General features: G+C 44.2%; 1 protein-coding gene across 2 annotated transcripts in view; it reads left to right on the forward strand.

Moving 5' to 3' along the window:
• Positions 1-6,589: 6,589 nt before the first annotated feature.
• Positions 6,590-13,871, forward strand: part of ALS2CL (ALS2 C-terminal like) — a 57,456-nt gene continuing 50,174 nt past the window's right edge. The window contains exon 1 of one of the 2 annotated variants that reach the window (XM_059489041.1): positions 6,590-6,719. The gene's annotated coding sequence lies outside the window, so the exon portion shown is untranslated. Of the gene's footprint in view, positions 6,720-11,447; positions 11,587-13,871 lie in introns of those variants that run through there. The other variant, XM_059489044.1, reaches the window with a different exon arrangement.

Raw genomic sequence — 13,871 nt, forward strand, 5'->3', positions numbered from 1 at the left:
TCCCTGTCCCTGGAATTCCTGCCCTTGCAATTCCTGTCCCTGCAATTCCTGTCCTTGGAATTCCTGTCCTTGGAATCCCTGTCCCTGGAATCCCTGTCCCTGGAATTCCTGTCCTTGGAATCCCTGTCCCTGGAATTCCTGCCCTTGGAATCCCTGTCCCTGGAATTCCTGTCCTTGGAATCCCTGCCCTTGCAATTCCTGTGCCTGCAATTCCTGTCCCTGCAATTCCTGCCCTTGGAATTCCTGTCCCTGGAATCCCTGTCCCTGCAATTCCTGCCCTTGGAATTCCTGTCCCTGGAATCCCTGTCCTTGGAATTCCTGTCCTTGGAATTCCTGTCCCTGCAATTCCTGTCCCTGGAATTCCTGTCCCTGGAATTCCTGCCCTTGGAATCCCTGTCCCTGGAATTCCTGTCCCTGGAATCCCTGTCCCTGGAATTCCTGCCCTTGGAATCCCTGTCCCTGGAATCCCTGTCCCTGGAATTCCTGCCCTTGGAATTCCTGTCCCTGGAATCCCTGTCCCTGCAATTCCTGTCCCTGGAATTCCTGTCCCTGCAATTCCTGCCCTTGGAATTCCTGTCCCTGGAATTCCTGCCCTTGGAATTCCTGCCCTTGGAATTCCTGTCCTTGGAATTCCTGTCCCTGGAATCCCTGTCCCTGGAATCCCTGTCCTTGGAATTCCTGTCCTTGGAATCCCTGCCCTTGGAATCCCTGCCCTTGGAATTCCTGTCCTTGGAATTCCTGTCCCTGCAATTCCTGCCCTTTGAATTCCTGTCCCTGCAATTCCTGTCCTTGGAATCCCTGTCCCTGGAATTCCTGTCCCTGGAATCCCTGTCCTTGGAATCCCTGCCCTTGCAATTCCTGTCCCTGCAATCCCTGTCCCTGCAATTCCTGCCCTTGGAATTCCTGTCCTTGGAATTCCTGCCCTTGGAATTCCTGTCCCTGGAATTCCTGTCCCTGGAATTCCTGTCCCTGGAATTCCTGTCCCTGCAATTCCTGCCCTTGGAATTCCGGTGGCTCCACGGCATTTGTGGGGCTTTTTCTGGGTTTTTTCCAATTTTTTCGCTCAGTTTTTTTTTTCCCCAGTGGTTTTTTTTTTTTTTTTTCTCAGTATTTTTCCCCAGGTGTCTTTTAGATTTTTTTTTTCCAGATTTTTTCAGGTTTTTTTCTCCCAGTTTTTTTTCCCCCAGGTTTTTTTCTTGCCAGTGTTTTTTTTTCCAGTTTTCTTTTTCCCCAGGTTTTTTTTCCCTTTTTTTTTTTTTTTTTTTTTTTTTGGTGTCCCAGTATTTTTTTCCAGTTTTTTTTTTTTTTTTTCCCCAGGTGTTTTTTAGATTTTTTTTCAGGGTTTTATTCAATTTTTTCCCCAGTTTTTTTTTTTTTTTTTTTTTTGTTTATTTGGTGTTTTTTTTTTTTTTTTTTTTTTTTTTTTTTTTTTTCCAGATTTTTCCCAGGGTTATTTTCGAGGTTTTTTCCCCCAGGTTTTTCCAGGCTTTTTTTTTTTTTTTTTTTTTTCAGTTGTTTTCCAGGCGTTCTTTTGGTTTTTTTGGGGTGTTTTTTTTGTTGTTTGCTTTTTCCCCCCCAGTGGGTTTTTTTTTAAATTGTTGCTGTTTTTTGGTTTCTGTTTTTTTTTTTCCCAGTGTTTGTTTTCCCAGGCTTTTTTTTCCCCCCAGATTTTCTTACCGAGTTTTTTCTCCCAGCTTTTTTCCAGGTTTCCCCCCCGTTTTCCCCTGCTCCGTTGTACTCCACCCCGGTTTTTTCCCCCTCATTTTTTCCCCCTCATTTTTTTCAATTTTTTTTCTCCCCGGCTTTTTTTCCAGGTTTTCCCCCCCATTTTCTTTTCCCCCCATTTTTTCCCCCTCCCCGTTTTTTTTCCCCATTGATTTCTGCCAGTTTGGGGGGATTTTTCCGGTTTTATTTCCCTTCCCCCTCTCCCAGGTTTATTTCCAGTTTTTTATTCCCCAGATTTTTTTCAAGTTTTTTCCCGTTTTTTTCCCCCGCCACTTTTTCCCCCAGGTTTGGTTTTTTGTTTTTTTTTTTTAGTTTTTTTTCCATTTTTCCCCCCAAACTCTGTTGCTTTAGGGAGTGAAATTCTTGATTTTTTTTTTTTTTCCTTAAAAAAACCCCCAAACCTCTGGGATTCAAGCCAAGCTGGAGGTTTGGAATTCTGGGATTTCAGGGATGTGTTCCTGCACTTGGATTTTGTGGAATTCCTGAATTTTCTGGGATTTAAAACTCATCCCATTTCTTGGGCAGTAACAGCTCCTGTGGGATCCCATAGAATATTCCAGGGATATTCCAGCTTTTCTGGGAATTCCATCCCAAAACCCCATAAAACCTTCCTTGATTTCATGATTTCCAGGATTTTGGGATTTCAGGCAGCACAAAACGGGATCCGGGAGTATCCCAACATTTTTAGGGAATCTGAAAGAATTCCAGGATCAAACCATTCCCATGGGGAAGGGAAATTCCAGCAGCTCCAAGATTTAATTCTGGATCTAAGTCTGGGAATATTCCAGGAATTCAGAATATTTGGATTTGTGGGAATTTTCACGGGGAAATTCTTGGGAATTCGGGAAGAGCCACGCGGTGGCAGCAGTGAGACAGGGAATTCCCGCTTCCCGAATTTCCTCTGGAATTCCAAGTTGGAGCTCCAAGATTTTATGGAATTCTTCCTTAAAATTTTTTATTTTGGGAATGAGGCTCCTGTATCCAAGATTTTCCTTGTTCCTCTCCCGCTCTCTCCTCCTTTATTTTCCCAGATTTCCCAAATTTCCTGGTTTCCAAAAAAATCAGGAAAAAAACCTGGGAGAACTCAAGGAATTCCTGGGATTTTGGGATTTGGTTACAAAAATTCCCTGTGGAAGCAAAAGGGCTCAAATGTGGGGAAATCCTGAATTCCAGAGGTTTGGGAATGCTGGGCCTGGCCAATCTGTGGGGAGCTGCAATTCCCAAATCCACAACAAAGCGGAATTCCGGAATTTTTCCTTTTGGAAAACACCAGGGGAATTTGGGATGTGGATAAGAGAATTTTCTGGGAATTCATTCCAAGTGCTGGAATATCAAATCTGGGAATTCTGGGATGGGAATTCCAGGTCATTCCTGGTGTCTCATCCATGACCTGGGAATTCCAGCTCCTTCCTTTTATTCCCAGAGACTTGGGAATTCTGGAAAATGCTGTGGAAATCTGGAATCTGGATAAGAGAATTTTCTGGGAATCCACTCCAGGTGCTGGGATTTGAAACTCTGGGAATTCTGGGATGGGAATTGCAGCTCCATCTTTTTATTCCCACAATAAAGGGGAATGGGAATGGAATTTTATGGAAATCTGGGATCTGGATGAGAGAATTTTTTGGGGATGCATCCCATGAGCTCGGAGTATAAACTCCAGGAATTCTGGGATGGGAATTCCAGGTCATTCCTGGTGTCTCAGCCATCAGTTGGGAATTCCAGCTCCATCCATTTTATTCCCAGAATTTTGGGAATGGAAATTCCAGGATCTGAGTAAGAGGATTTTCTGGGAATCTATTCCAGGTGCTGGAATATCCTATCTGGGAATTTTGGGATGAAAATTTCAGCTCCTTCCTTTTGTTCCTTGGGGTTTGGGAATGGAAATCATGGGATGTGATTCAGAGAATTTTCTGGGAAATTCATGGGAAATGCATTCCAGGTGCTTGGAATATCAACTGGGAATTCTGGGACGGCACTTCCAAGTCATTCCTCGTGCTTTGTCCTTGAGTTGGGAATTCCAGTTCTGTTCTTCTATTCCCAGAATAAAGGGGAATGGGAATGGAGTTTTTGGGAATGCATCCCATGGGCTTGGAGTTTAAACTCTGGGAATTCTGGGACGAGAATTCCAGGTCATTCCTGGTGTCTCATCCATGAGTTGGGAATTCCAGCTCCATCCTTTTTATTCCCAGAGCTTTGGGAATGGAAACTCCAGGATCTGGTTCAGAGGATTTTCTGGGAATGCATGCCATGAGCTCAAAGTTTAAATTCCAGGAATTCTGAGATGGGAATTCCAGGTCATCCCTGGTGTCTCATCCATGAGCTGGGAATTCCAGCTCCATCCTTTTATTCCCAGAACTTTGGGAATGGAAACTCCAGGATGTGGTTCAGAGGATTTTTTGGGAATGTATCCCATGTGCTGGGAGTATAAAGTCTGGGAATTTTAGGATGGGAACTCCAGCTCCTTCCTTTTATTCCCAGAGATTTGGGAATGGAAACTCTGTGAAGTGGTTCAGAGAATTTTTTGGGAATGCATCCCATGAGCTCAGAGTATAAACTCCAGGAATTCTGGGACGGGAATTCCAGGTCATCCCTGGTGTCTCAGCCATCAGTTGGGAATTCCAGCTCCATCCTTTTTATTCCCAGAGCTTTGGGAATGGAAACTCCAGGATCTGGCTCAGAGGATTTTTTGGGAATGTATCCCATGTGCTGGGAGTATAAGGTCTGGGAATTTTGGGATGGGAACTCCAGCTCCTTCCTTTTATTCCCAGAGACTTGGGAATTTTGGAATTCTGGGAAATGCTGTGGAAATCTGGGATCTGGATAAGAGAATTTTATGGGAACCCACTCCAGGTGCTGGGATTTGAAACTCTGGGAATTCTGGGATGGGAATTCCAGCTCCATCTTTTCATTCCCACAATAAAGGGGTAAGGGAAGTGGAGTTTTGTGGAAATCTGGGATCTGCATGAGAGAATTTTCTGGGAATGCATCCCATAAACTCAGAATATAAATTCCAGGAATTCTGGGTTTTGAATTCCAGGGAATTCCTGGCGTCTCAGCCATCAGTTGGGAATTCCAGCTCCTTCCTTTTATTCCCAGAGCTTTGGGGATGGAAATCCCGAGAGGTGGATATGAGGATTTTCTGGGAATCCATTCCAGGTGCTGCAATATCAAATCTAGGGATTTGGAGATGAAAATTCCGGTTCCTTCCTTTTATTCCCAGAGCTTTGGGAATGGCAATTCCAGGATCTGGTTCAGAGGATTTTTTGGGAATGCATTCCACGTGCTGGGAATATAAACTCGGGGAATTCTGGGATGGGAATTCCGGGTCATTCCCAGTATCTCAGCCACGAGCTGGGAATTCCAACTTCCATCCTTTTATTCCCAGGGGTGTGGGAATTATGGCAAACGCTGCGGAACTCTGGGATCTGGATAAGAGAATTCCTGGGAATCCGTTCCAGGGGCTGGGATTTGAAACTCTGGGAATTCTGGGATGGGAATTCCGGGTCATTCCCATCCATTCCTTGGGAATTCCAACTTCCATCCTTTTATTCCCAGGGCTTTGGGAATTATGGCAAACGCTGTGGAACTCTGGGATCTGGATAAGAGAATTCCTGGGAATCCGTTCCAGGTGCTGGGATTTGAAACTCTGGGAATTCTGGGATGGGAATTCCAGGTCATTCCCATCCATTCCTTGGGAATTCCAACTTCCACGCTTTTATTCCCTTGGCTTTGGGAATGAAGTTCTGGGAAATGCTGTGGGAATCTGGGATCCGGTTCAGGGAATTTTCTGGGAATTCGTTCCAGGTGCTGGCAAATCAACTCCGGGAATTCTGGGATGGGAATTCCAGGGAATTCCTGGTGTCTCAGCCATCAGTTGGGAATTCCAGCTCCTTCCTTTTATTCCAGAGCCTCGGGAATGGAAATCCCGGCATGTGGATAAGAGAATTTTCTGGAATCCATTCCAGGTGCTGCAATATCAGCTCTGGGAATTCTGGGTTATGAATTCCAATTTGTTCCTTTTCTTCCAAGAGGTTTTATTTTCGATTTTCTCATATTTTAATTTCATTTAATTATATTAGTTTTACTTGCTTAAAACTATTTTTCTTAGATTTTTAATTTTTTAAAATTATGTTCTACTTTTTCTTTTGAATTACTCAATGTTTATTTCACTTTTCTTCTATTTTTATTTTAATTGAGCTTAAACTTCATTTTTTTATTTGTAATTTGAAAAATTTCATATGTATTTAATATTTTTATTTAATTTTTCTTTTTTAATTCAATTTTTATTTTGTTTTATCTATTCTTATTTAGTTTTTATTACATTTTCCGCTGTTTTTATTTTAATTTATTTTATATTAAACTTTATTTTAAGATTTTTAGTCCTTTATTTTTTTAATTTCATTTCTTGTTTATTTAATTCTTGTTTTATTTTTTATTAAACTTAATTTTATTTCATTTCTATTCCATTGCATTGTTGTTTTTCTTTCTATGTAATTATTTTTTCATTTATTTATTCTTACTTGGATTTTAAATTTTTGCTTTACTTTTAATTCTATTTTAATTGATTGGATTCTATCTTTCATTTCAACAATGAGGCAAAACAGAAATTAATTTCATTATTTCAATTCGATTTTAATTTTTATTTTCATTTTATTTATTTCATTAAATTTCACTGTATTTTAATTTTAAATTTTAATTTTATTTATTTTATTATTTAATTTTATCAAATCCGGGAAAATGCAGGAATCTCGGGGAAATATTCGGGAATTCGCTGCCGTTTCCCTTTAAATCCCCTCCAGCCCTTCCCGGCTCGGGTTGCAGCCGATGGAATTTTCCAGGGCGAGGTTTCCATGGAGACCGGGAATGTTGTGCTGCACCTCGGGAGAGAAGAATTCCAGGAATTTCGCGTCCTTCCCGTTGGAATTGGGGCTGGAAAGGAGCCGGATCCACGAATTTTCCCCTTCCCATGAATCCGGATCCCGGCTGATCCCGAGGTAAAAGGGAATTTACCTCTGGAATTGTTCCCGTGGGATTTTGTGGGGATCAAGGGGTTCCAGCTCGGGGATTTTGGGATTTGGGAATGTCTGTGCCGATGTTCTGGGGCGTTAGGAGAGGATCCGAAGGCGCAAGGGAGGATGGGGAGCTGGGAATTTGGGAAAATGATGATCCAATAGTGGGAATTGTGCCTCGTTTCCTACAAATATTCCCAAATCTTGGACACAGATGGAACACTGGGAATGGGATAAATATTCCCAAATTCTTAACAGGGATGGAACATCAGGAATGGGGTAAATATTCCCAAATCCCTGAGATGGATGGAACATCAGGAATGGGATAAATATTCCCAAATTCTTAACAGGGATGGAATGTTGGGAATGGGATAAATATTCCCAAATTCTTAACAGGGATGGAACATCAGGAACGGGATAAATATTCACAAATCCCTGACAGGGATGGAATGTTGGGAATGGGATAAATATTCCCAAATCCCTGAGATGGATGGAACATTGGGAATGGGATAAATATTCCCAAATCCCTGACAGTGATGGAACATTGGGAATGGGATAAATACTCCCAAATCCCTGAGATGGATGGAACATTGGGAATGGGATAAATATTCCCAAAGCTTGGAGAGGGATGGAACATTGGGAATGGGATAAATATTCCCAAATTCTTAACAGGGATGGAACATTGGGAATGGGATAAATATTCCCAAATCCCTGACAGGGATGGAATGTTGGGAATGGGATAAATATTCCCAAATTCTTAACAGGGATGGAACATCAGGAATGGGATAAATATTCCCAAATCCCTGAGATGGATGGAACATTGGGAATGGGATAAATATTCCCAAATTCTGGACATGGATGGAACATTGGGAATAGGATAAATATTCCCAAATCCCTGACAGTGATGGAACATTGGGAATGGGATAAATATTCCCAAATTCTGGACATGGATGGAACATTGGAAATGGGATAAATATTCCCAAATTCTGGACACGGATGGAGCACTGGTAACAGGATAAATATTCCCAAATCCCTCAGATGGATGGAACTTCAGGAATGGGATAAATATTCCCAAATCCCTGCTGGTCCTGAGGGATGTTGGGAATGGGACGGAACAGAGGGATAAATGTTCCCAAATCCTTGAGTTGGATGGAACATCAGGAATGGGATAAATATTCCCAAATCCCTCAGATGGATGAAACTTCGGGAATGGGATAAATATTCCCAAATGATGGACAAGGATGGAACATTGAGAATGGGATAAATGTTCCCAAATCCCTGCTGGCTCCTGTGGAATGTTGGGAATGTGATAGAATGGTGGGATAAATATTCCCAAAATTCCTGAGTTAGATGGAACATTGGGAATGGACTAAATATTCCCAAATCCCTGCAGGTTCCGATGGAGTGTTGGGAATGGGATGTTACAGTGGGATAAATATTTCCAAAATCCCTAAATTGGAAGGAATGTTGGGAATGGGATATAATGGGGGATAAATATTCCCAAATCCTTGCAGGTTCCGATGGAGTGTTGGGAATGGGATAGAACAGTGGGATAATTATTTCCCAAACCCCTCAATTGGATGGAACATCAGGAATGGAATATAACAGTGGGATAAATATTCCCAAATCCCTAAACTGGAAGAAATGTGGGAAATGGTATAAATATTCCCAGATCCCTGCAGTTTTAATGGAATGTTGGGAATGGGATAGAACAGTGAGATAAATATTCCCCAAATCCCTAAATTGGAAGAAATGTGGGGAATGGGATAAACATTCCCAAATCCCTGCAGTTTTAATGGAATGTTGGGAATGGGATAGAACAGCAGGTAAATATTCCCCAAATCCCTAAATTGGATGGAACATCAGGAATGGGATATGATGGGGGGATAGATAGTCCCAAATTCCTGCTGGTTCCTATGGAATGTTGGGAATGGGATAGAACAGTGAGATAAATATTCCCAGAATCCTGAATTTGGATGGGACATCAGGAATGCAAAATAACAGTGGGATAAATATTCCCAAAATCCCTAAATTGGAAGAAATGTGGGAAATGGGATAAACATTCCCAGATCCCTGCAGTTTTAATGGAATGTTGGGAATGGGATAGAGCAGCAGGTAAATATTCCCCAAATCCCTAAATTGGATGGAACATCAGGAATGGGATATGATGGGGGGATAAATATTCCTAAATTCCTGCCAATCCTGATGGAATGTTGGGAATGGGATAGAACGGTGGGATAAATATTCCCCAAATCCCTGCAATTCCTGATGGAATATCAGCAATTAACACAATGGTGGGATAAATATTCCCAAATTCCATGAGCTGGATGGAATATGAGAGTGGGATATAAAGGTGGGATAAATATTCCCAAATTCCCTGAGTTGGATGGAATATCAGAGTGGGATATAAAGGTGGGATAAATATTCCCAAAATCCCTAAATTGGAAGAAATGTGGGGAATGGGATAAATATTCCCAAATCCCTGCAGTTTTAATGGAATGTTGGGAATGGGATAGAGCAGCAGGTAAATATTCCCCAAATCCCTAAACTGGATGGAACATCAGGAATGGGATATGATGGGGGGATAGATATTCCCAAATTCCCTAAATTGGATGGAACATCAGGAATGGGATGGGGGGATAAATATTCCTAAATTCCTGCCAATCCTGATGGAATGTTGGGAATGGGATATAATGGTGGGATAAATATTCCCCAAATCCCTAAGTTGGAAGGAATGTTGGAAATGGGATAGAACAGTGGGATAAATATTCCCAAAACCCTTGAATTGGATGGGAAGTCGGGAATGGGATAGAACAGTGGGATAAATATTCCCCAAATCCCTGCAATTCCTGATGGAATATCAGCAATGAGACACAGTGGTGGGATAAATATTCCCAAATTCCCTGAGTTGGATGGAATATCAGAGTGGGATATAAAGGTGGGATAAATATTCCCAAATCCCTGCTGGTCCCGATGGAATGTCGGGAACAGGACACAATGGGGAGATTCCCGGGGTTGAGGGGACCTGGTGTCTCCGGGTCCTGACAGAGCCCAAGGAATGTTTGGGTGATGATCCCAGAAAAGTTTTGGGGCGTCCTGGGCAGGAGCAGGAGCGGGATGATGCCAGATCCCTTTTTTGTGGCTCATTATGGATGTCTCTCTCCTTTGGAGGTGGGGACAGGTCCGGGTTGTCCCCATGGAGCTGGGAAATGCTGATGGAATGGTTTCCCACCCCTGGATACAGGGATGGGAAAGGGTGGATAGGGATGGGATGGTCACCCCAAGGCCACCAACTCGTGTGGCCACAGAAAAAAACTCCTGGAATGTTTGGCATGGAAGGCACCTCTGCAGGTTCTCCAGAACAACCAATTCCGAGACCTCGTCTCTCCTGTCTCTCCTCCATATCAAAGGTTGGAGGTGGATGGGAAAGGTTGGAGATTGATGGAAATGTTGGGAAAGGCTGGATAGGGATGGGAAGGTCGCTCCAAGGCAACCAACTTGTGTGGAAAAAAGGAAAAAACTCCTGGAATGTTTGGCATGGAAGGCACCTCTGCAGGTTCTCCAGAGCAACCAATTCCGAGACTTCGTCTCTCCTGTCTCTCCTCCATATCCAAAGGTTGGAGGTGGATGGGAAAGGTTGGAGATTGATGGAAATGTTGGGAAAGGCTGGATAGGGATGGGAAGGTCGCTCCAAGGCAACCAACTTGTGTGGAAAAAAGGAAAAAACTCCTGGAATGTTTGGCATGGAAGGCACCTCTGCAGGTTCTCCAGAGCAACCAATTCCGAGACTTCGTCTCTCCTGTCTCTCCTCCATATCCAAAGGTTGGAGGTGGATGGGAAAGGTTGGAGATTGATGGAAATGTTGGGAAAGGTTGGATAGGGATGGGAAGGTCGCTCCAAGGCAACCAACTTGTGTGGAAAAAAGGAAAAAACTCCTGGAATGTTTGGCATGGAAGGCACCTCTGCAGGTTCTCCAGAGCAACCAATTCCGAGACTTCGTCTCTCCTGTCTCTCCTCCATATCCAAAGGTTGGAGGTGGATGGGAAAGGTTGGAGATTGATGGAAATGTTGGGAAAGGCTGGATAGGGATGGGAAGGTCGCTCCAAGGCAACCAACTTGTGTGGAAAAAAGGAAAAAACTCCTGGAATGTTTGGCATGGAAGGCACCTCTGCAGGTTCTCCAGAGCAACCAATTCCGAGACTTCGTCTCTCCTGTCTCTCCTCCATATCCAAAGGTTGGAGGTGGATGGGAAAGGTTGGAGATTGATGGAAATGTTGGGAAAGGTTGGATAGGGATGGGAAGGTCGCTCCAAGGCAACCAACTTGTGTGGAAAAAAGGAAAAAACTCCTGGAATGTTTGGCATGGAAGGCACCTCTGCAGGTTCTCCAGAGCAACCAATTCCGAGACTTCGTCTCTCCTGTCTCTCCTCCATATCCAAAGGTTGGAGGTGGATGGGAAAGGTTGGAGATTGATGGAAATGTTGGGAAAGGCTGGATAGGGATGGGAAGGTCGCTCCAAGGCAACCAACTTGTGTGGAAAAAAGGAAAAAACTCCTGGAATGTTTGGCATGGAAGGCACCTCTGCAGGTTCTCCAGAGCAACCAATTCCGAGACTTCGTCTCTCCTGTCTCTCCTCCATATCCAAAGGTTGGAGGTGGATGGGAAAGGTTGGAGATTGATGGAAATGTTGGGAAAGGTTGGATAGGGATGGGAAGGTCGCTCCAAGGCAACCAACTTGTGTGGAAAAAAGGAAAAAAGTCCTGGAATGTTTGGGATGGGAGGGACCTCCAAAGGTTCTCCAGAGCAACCAATTCCGAGACTTCGTCTCTCCTGTCTCTACTCCATATCTAAAGGTTGGAGCTGGGTGGGACAGGTTGGATAGGGATGGAAAGGTTGGAGATGGATGGAAAGAGTTGGGAAAGGTTCTGAATGGCTGGAGATGGATGGAAAGGTTGGATGTGGATGGGAAAGGTTGGGAAAGGTTGGAGGAACATGGGAAAAGTGGGAGATGGACGGGAAGGTTTGGAAGGGTTGGATATGGGTGGAAAGGTTGGATAGGGATGGAAAGGCCCCTCCAAGGCCACCAACTCGTGTGGCCACAGGAAAAAAGTCCTGGAATGTTTGGGATGGAAGGGACGTCCAAATGTTCTCCAGAGCAACCAATTCCGAGACTTCATCTCTCCTGTCTCCTCCATATCCAAAGGTTGGAGCTGAGTGGGACAGGTTGGAGATGGATGGGAAGGTTGGGAAAGGTTCTGAATGATTGGAGGTGAATGGGAAGAGTTGGATAGGGATGGGAAGAATTGGGAAAGGTTCTGAAGGGCTGGAGATGGATGGGAAGGTTGGATAGGGTTGGAGATGATGGATGGGAAGGGTTGGAGATGATGGATGGGAAGGTTGGATGTGGATGGAAAGGTTGGATGTGGATGGAAAGGTCATTCCAAGGCCACCAGCTCCTGAGGCCACAGGAAAAACCATCCTGGTGGTGATGGAACTCAAGGAATGTTTGGACAACGCCCTTGGAAAAGCTGGAACGGGACAAATCCAACCTGGAACCCTCCAAAGGAAGGGACAAACCCTTGATCCCGATCCAAGGGCTGAGAATTCCTTGGAATAAAATATTCCTGGGACCTGGCGGTCGAGCCAGACAGGTTCTGGAACTCCTGGAGAACCTCCTGGAGAAATTCCAGCGGCAGCCGGGTGGGGGAACTGCCCCGGGGATTGCCATGGAATTCCGGCCTCTCCTGGCCCATCCCATCCCACCCCATCCCATCCCATCCCATCCCATCCCATCCCATCCCATCCCATCCCATCCCATCCCATCCCATCTTCCCCTAAATCCTCCTGTTCATCCCAACGGGATTTTCCTAAAAGGGAATTTTCTGGAATTAACCCTGGAATTCCATCCTGGTTTCCAACAGCTCTTCAAAGCAAATTCCCACTGCTGATCCTGGGTTTTTTCCCGTTGTTTTCCAATTCCTAAAAAACCTCAAACTGAACCTCAAAGTTCCTAAAACCTTTTAAGGAGACCCCGGACACCTCAGCCACCTTTAACTCCTTTCCTTCCTCCTAAAAAAATCCTAAATCCAACTCCAAAATTCCCAAATCCATTCCTCAGGAGATCCCAGGCGCCTCAGCCTCATCCTTTAGGGAAAGGTTTGCGTTGTTGTGGTGAAAAAAGTGGGATTGGGTTTTGGGATCGCAGCTCCACATCCCCCGTTTTCCAGGAACATGAAAATCCCGGAATGCTGGACTTGCAAAGCAAAAATTTGGGAATTTTGGGGTTGGATTTGGGATTTTTTAGGAGGAAGGGAAATGATTCCTGGGATTGAGGTATCTGGGGTGTCCTCAAAAGGTTTTGGGAATTTTGGGGTTGGATTTGGGATTTTTAGGAGGAAGGGAAAGAGTTAAAAGTGGCTGAGGTGCAGCAGAGAACTCTGGGAGCTCCCGAGAGAAGGATTTGTGGGTTTGGGGTTGGATTTGGGGTTTTTAGGGGAGGAGGGGAAAGAGTTAAAGATGGCTGAGGTGTCTGAGATATCCTGGGAGAAGAATTTGGGAATTTTGGAGTCGGATTTAGGATTTTTAGGAGGAAGGGAAAGAGTTAAGGGTGGCTGAGCTGGAGCACAGAACTCTGGGAGCTCCTCAGAGAAGGATTTGTGGGTTTGGGGTTGGATTTAGGGTTTTTAGGAGGAGCGGAAAAAGTTCCTGGGGCTGAGGTGCCTGGGGAATCCTGAGGAATGGATTTGGGTATTTTGCGGTTGGATTTGGGATTTTTTAGGAGGAAGGGAAAGAGTTAAAGGTGGCTGAGGTGTCTGGGATCTCCTTAAAAGGTTTTAGGAACATTAGGGTTGGGTTTAGGGTTTTTAGGAGGAGGAGAAAGAGTTAAAGGTGGCTGAGGTGTCTGGGGTCTCCTTAAAAAGTTTTAGGAATTTTGGAGCCGGATTTAGGATTTTTAGGAGGATGAGAAATGGTTAAAGGTGTCTGAGCTGCACAGAGAACTCTGGGATCTCCTGAGAGAAGGATTCGGGAGTTTGGGGTTGTTTTTAGGAACGAGTTCCTGGGGCTGAGGTGTTTGGGATCTCCTTAAAAGCTTTTAGGAATTTTAAGGTTGCGTTTAGGATTTTTTAGGAGGAAGGGA

Source organism: Ammospiza nelsoni, chromosome 1 (genome assembly GCF_027579445.1).
Source record: "Ammospiza nelsoni isolate bAmmNel1 chromosome 1, bAmmNel1.pri, whole genome shotgun sequence".
Taxonomy (NCBI): Eukaryota; Metazoa; Chordata; class Aves; order Passeriformes; family Passerellidae; genus Ammospiza; species Ammospiza nelsoni.